The following is a 6,774-nucleotide window of genomic DNA, read 5'->3' on the forward strand; positions in this document are numbered from 1 at the left end:
GGGGATCAGTGGCGGCTTCCCGGTTGGGCAATGGGAGACATCGACTGAGATTGGGAAATGGAGAGGGTATAATAGTCTGATAAAATATTTAAATAATAATTTTTGTCTTGGTCCTTTTAACAATAAATGGAAGGTAAGAGGAGTTTATAGCCAAATTTCCTTAAAATGTAACACAAGTTATACCAATTGAGGTCTATATACAGGGTGCTATTTATTTTAATTTAAGTTTAGCTTGGTCCCAATTTTTTCTTTATTATACATAAACAAATATTTTACTAAAATTTCTTACCAGTAAACACAAAGACAATGAGTTTCGCAAGTTTTTTTTTTTTTTTTTTGGTGAATAAGTTATAAAATAAAACAAGAAAACTTACAAGAATACAAGGGGAATACACCAGACCCTAACAAAGCTATACAAAATGTACCAACTAAAACATATCTGCTAATATATAACTAGCTAGCACAAACAAAACAAGCCTATCAAAGCAGCCACAAATCTGTTAGCATACTGGCTGCCATACTGATAGCAAATCTATTAGCAACAATCTATTAGCAAAAACTAGCATACTAGTTGCCTCCATAACCAAGTTCAGAAGCACACACAAAAGAAGCCAATCAATGTTATGTTTTTCCATAGCAGCCACATACACCAATATACATAAACCAAAAGCTTAAGAAATAAAATAAGACCCCAAGCATATGGTATACAGACTACTACAATGTTCGCACGTATTTGACACCAATATGGTATAAAATAAGACCCCAAGCATAAAATAAGACACCAATATGTTTCGCACGTATTTGATAAGTGAATTTCACTACTATAATGTCTAATGATAAAAAAACATTTGTTAAAAAATTCACGTATAGAATTACTTCATTCCGTAGGAAAAGGCTTACCATGTGAATCCCCAAAAAATTACATATGGTATACATATTTTATATAAAAAATATAATTTTTAATATCACAAAAAATTTAAATTTGACCTTTATCACAAAAGAAATATAACTTTCTTGCTCATCACAAAAGTACAACTTTTGTCACAAAAAAACATGACTTTCTCAATCATATTTTTAGGGATGCACACTATAATTTCACCATTCATAACTTTCATTATAAAAATCTTAATTTTTCTTACGATATATACTTTTTTACGGTAGGGGTAGGTGCTGTCACAGCACCATGCTGTGACAGCAAACGGGGTCGTTTAATTTATTTTAAAAAAAAAGTTTGAATTACACCCAGAACGGAACGGCCTCCTTTGGTGTAGAAGAGCATTTAGATTTAGGTTGACTTTAGCAAAAACTTTAAAAATAATAAATAAATAAATAATTGAATCACACAGGGTTCTGTAACTATATATATATATATTTACTTTGTCCTAATTTAATTTAATTCAATTCATTATAATTGTTATTTTTTTTATTTATGAAAAATATGCATATGAGCGATATGTATCACATAAGGACAAATTTTATTAATTTACTAAGTTAACGTCAACCAACTTATCAATTATTTTTTGTTAAAAATCCTAACGTCATTATCAATTAAACAAAATTGACACAAAAATCTAAAAAATTAAGGATCAAAATTGAGCCAATTGAAAGTGTAAGGACCAGTACGACACAAGTGACAAAATTTAGAAACTACCGATTTAATTAACTTTAAATTTTAAAAGGAAGCCAATGTTGAAATATAAGCACTTAAAACAAATGGTATGTCAATTATATAACCTGTAACAATAATATAATACAAAAAGTACATGTAGCTACCATATATATATATATATATATATATAATTGTAACAACTAAATTAAATCAAAAATAAAAAAATAAAGTTGAATTTAAATTGTGAACCAACTAACAAATTCAATATTCAATATCATTGTAAATCTAATTCCTTCACATACCAAATCATCCAAAATTTAAATTTCAAAATCATTAAAATGAATAAACAATAATATGATCGAGCCCAATATTTCTGGAAAGTAAAAAATTACAGTAATGATAAGGCAATAGTTATATGTTAGTCAAATGTCATCTTTTAATTTTGTGGGGGTGGTTGTGAATTGCTAGAGAAATTAACAAATTTATCCTCGTCTAAACATGACGAAGCCTCTATAGGAGTTTGCATTGTTGGATCAACTGAAATTTCCTGGAAGAAAATTGTATATAAGCAAATGTATTTAAAATAAAATTTATTGACTATTTTTTATTTCAAATGTAAATGTGTGAGTGATTTTCTGACCACACTGCAATCTTAGTATCCAGCTGAAGAGCACCAGCAGAATAGATGGCACCTGACTAACCTGCAACAGAAAGAGAAGACTCCGGTAGTGGTTCGCCACCCGGGGGTACTCCGACGATCAAGTCAGTACTCAACATCTCTCAAAGATAATCAATAGTGCTAAACTTTCTAGCTTGAGCATACAAAGCATACCTTAGACCCATGGGGGTGCCTCTTTTTTATAGTTACCTCAATCCTAATCCCAATAGAAGCCTGACTTCTATGGATTCCTGTTCAGTACTTACTTTGGACTCCTCAAGAGATAAAGATAAACTCCCTAAGAGCTTTATCCTTATCTTGGCTAAGTCTCCTCTTTATTCTAGGACTCTTGTCCTTTATCCCTTATCCGCTTATCTCGGATTCTGATATCTTCGGAGATAACCTCAGCCTAACCGAGATGACCTCGGCATAACGACCAGGACACGTGGCACCTCGGCTGACACGTCGGCGTCACCTTGCCACGTGTTGGTACTCAGAAAATATATCCCCACAGTAAGTATATTAAATACTTGAGAAATTGGTGGACTATATGATACTTGGGAAGACAAAAGCACCGACTGTGGGTGTGATGGTGGACAATTAACGTCATGCGTGAAAAGATTATACCCAAAATTCATCATTTGTGACTAATAAGGTGTATGAACATCCTAAATAATTATGAGTAAATACAATGTGTCATTATCATTACATTTGCACCATATATTGTAAATAAAAATAAAAGAAAAACTCACATGTGGTTGGTTTGAAGATGAATTTTGGACATCTATATTGTTGTTGTCTTGGTCAATATTCTACGGATGTTATGAAGTATTTATAAGTACATTGCACAAAGTAAGATAAATAAATAAAAATATAAAATATAAAAATTACTTAGCTAAATAAGATTAATACCTGAGTGATGAAAGGTCGTGAAACAACTTTTGTCCTCTTTCCAATCTTTTCATGCCAAGGCTTTAATCTACCACCACTCTTTTGTACATTGTCTTTCTTTTTCAAACCCTTAACTCTTTCAAAATTTGGATCAATATCATTTAATCCCATGTCAATGGAGCCTCCACTACTTGAAGCATTTGAGCTATTTTGTGAAATGATCATATTGTCCACTTTTACACACAAATCAGAAATACTATTGTCCACAAACTCATATAGGGTTGTTGGACAATCTTCACTGTATTTAAAAGGATTAAATTCTGTTGTGTACAAAACAACAACAAGAATAAAAGAAATAGAGAAAAGGAGAGAATATGTTTGATTACAAAAATCAAACTCAAAATAAAAATAAATAAATAAAACCACAGATTTTATTTTGTTACAAAAACAAAAATAAAATCTGATTAAATAAACAAATAAAAACAGAATAAAATTAAACAACTTACTTGGTTAATTTATTTGAATAACTTTTCTGATCAAGTCCAGTGTTTAACACTGTGTCCTTAAGACAGATTCGTCCTCTCCACGGTGCTTTCAGAATTTGGACGTCTATCTCCCAGGATGAAATGATCTTACCACAAACAATAGCAGCACTACAAATTGTTTGCCTTACGAACACACTAAGTGTTTACACTCTTTCTTTCAGAAATAAAATGCAGCAAGATGAAGAATATAATTTGCAGAGGATGGAGTACGAAAATTTCTGAGTAAAATCCAAATGGGAGGCTAGTCTATTTATAGATGTAAAAGTGGCTTTTCGTTTTGAATTGAACAGGTATGAAACCTGTTAGATTCAAATTTAAACAGATTTGAATCTGTTTATTCAAACAGATAGAAACGGGAAGGGCCCTGTTTGGATGAGCAATAAATCCAAAACAGTTTAATTCTGTTTGAAAACGGGAAGGGCTCTGTTTGGATGAGCAATAAATCCAAAACAGTTTAATTCTGTTTGAAAACGGGAAGGGCCCTGTTTGGATGAACAATAATTCTAAACCAGTTTAATTTGAATTCTGGATTTTATTTTAATAAAAAATAAAATTAAATTCAAATGTTTTTGGCCCAAAAAGATTAGAAGCCCAACCCAACTACACACCACGCACCTGCGCCCAAGCCCAGGCCCAGCCCGCCCGGACGGACGGCGGTGACGGCGCGCGCGCGTGTGGTGATTTTTGGGTCCAATGGGTCTAGCCCATTTTGCCCATAACCTCTCCCTCTAAAACACTTGGGTACCCCTTGGGGCACACCCCAAGTATCTCACCCTAAGCCTTATAAACCCTTTCAAAACTTCCCACCAAATCAATGTGGGATAAGCCAATTTACAACCTTAAGGAATTTCCACCAAAACTCCATTTCCATGGAGCACACTTTGGCTTCAATTTCCCATTCACTCGGTAATGGTTTTGAGCAACCAAATATACCACGTGAATCACAACGCGGCATAGAACGCGTTACCACTTTGACCCGAGTAAATCGACACTCGGGGCCCACCTAAAAAATAGACCGAACTTAGGAAAAAATTCTGGTTTTATCCAGAATTTTATAACCATTTCCAACAAGGGTATCATATTCAGATGATCGAGCTGTTAATTTTACCATTCTAGGACAAAGATGTCTATAACGCGCTGATGTCACCAACTTGGGATCAACCTCATTCACTATAACATTTTTGTCTTTAGATGAACAATCCTTTGCATCTAGTCTCCATCGCACTAGTATATATCTATCGGAAATTTCCATAACATTCATTTGATGGAGCACTTTAATCGCATGACCACACAAAATTCCAAAACTCTCAAATTTTTGACAAGTACAATGAACATTTTGTAGAGTTTTGCCTCCTAAATTATCAAATTCCATTGCACCCATCACAATATACTCCCTATCTTCTCCACACAAACCAATCACATATTTAATTTCTCCCTCTAACTCACAACATTTCCTTACATAACAAGAAAGAGACTTGTCAAACTTGCCATGGAATAAGTCAAAGATATGAGAGGTATATAGTTTCGCGATTTGAACTAACATGGGACAACTCTTGATTTTTATTCTTGGTAACTTTTGTCTAGATTGATAAATAGCATAACTTTCATTATACCGCTTGTCTAAAACAACTTGATCGAAATGTGTAAAGAATTGAACAATATTATGGTCAAATTTTAAGTGTTTTTTTAATTTTGCATTCAAGCTCTCACTGAGTTGGGTGCTTCGCATACCTGCATTAAATGACCATTTCATGTACACATGTGCCCACTTCTCTCTAAGTTCCCAAGTTTTCTTCATCCATGTATTCTCCTCCAAGTTATATTTAATAATCAAAGATTTCCAAGCTTCAACTAACTCATTTTCATCTTCATATCCGAAAATGCAAGCTTTAAAGTCACTTCCAAATGTGGAGTTGCCCTTGTACAAATAGCCCAAATGCTTTAAGGCATTTTGCATTAGGTGAAAAGTACACAATCCATGAGTAACATCAGACATGATATAAGAAATTCTCTTAGCCATTGCTTGATCTTAGTTTGTAAAAATAGTACTGGGTTTTTTTCCTGACATTGCATGTAAGAAAGTTTCAAATAATCACTCAAATGATGTTGTGGTTTCATCATATAGTAAAGCGGCACCAAAAATCACTGTCATTCTAAAATGGTTAAAGCCAGTAAAAAGAGCAAATGGTCTATACTCTTTGTTTGTTCGAAATGTTAGGTCAAATGAAACAGCATCCCCAAAATTTTCATAATCTATAATCATCTGATGGTCAGCCCAAAAAATATTGGTTATCATTTCATCAACATCCAATTGAACTGCATAGTAAAAATATGGATTATTAGCAACTTGCTTTTCAAAATATCTCAACAAAGTACCTGCTTCACCATATTGCAAGCCTCTCTGTCTTTTTACACGCAAGTAGCTCTTTTGGTCTTTTTGCTTGAATCCTACAAATTCCTTCCCGCCTGCTTGAGTACTAATGAGATCATGTGATGCTTTGAGTGATAAACCAGTAGCATCAGCTAATTCCATATTTATACCTTGAGCTTCAGAAACCTTTCTTTGAGATGGTATCATATGAGCACATTGAGGAAGATGCATAATATGGTTATGGGTATCATCAAACTTTGTAACAACCCATTTTGATAATTCCCGATCTAAAGAGACATACATGAATGCTTTACAATTAGTTCTTGTGTCTTGTCGAGGTTGTTTTACCATTTCACTTCGTTTATCTTTTTCTCCTTGTTTACAGCAAACAAACTTTTTATTAACCATTATACCATCTTTCTTGCTTTTCGTATGGTAATCTTTTCTAATACTAAATCCCATAATTCTTCCATATTCATTGTAGAATTGATATGTGAAAAATCTAGAAATTCCCTAGATATTGATTTGTGATTATGTAACAATTTTAAGCAGTTTATAACAATCCTAATCAAACAATCAAGACAAATCAACACAACAATTTTAACGTGGAAAAACCACAATTGGACACCTCCAACTGTGATTAAAAAACCACGGGCAACAGCCACAAAACAATCCACTAAGAAGATTTAAAGGAATTACA

General features: G+C 33.2%; 1 pseudogene; it reads right to left on the reverse strand.

The window, feature by feature from the left end:
- Nucleotides 1-5,795: 5,795 nt before the first annotated feature.
- On the reverse strand, nucleotides 5,796-6,536 carry LOC145813309 (protein FAR1-RELATED SEQUENCE 5 pseudogene; annotated as a pseudogene).
- Nucleotides 6,537-6,774: the final 238 nt, after the last annotated feature.

Source organism: Camellia sinensis, chromosome 15 (genome assembly GCF_055761805.1).
Source record: "Camellia sinensis isolate YWXY chromosome 15, ASM5576180v1, whole genome shotgun sequence".
In the NCBI taxonomy this organism is placed as follows: Eukaryota; Viridiplantae; Streptophyta; class Magnoliopsida; order Ericales; family Theaceae; genus Camellia; species Camellia sinensis.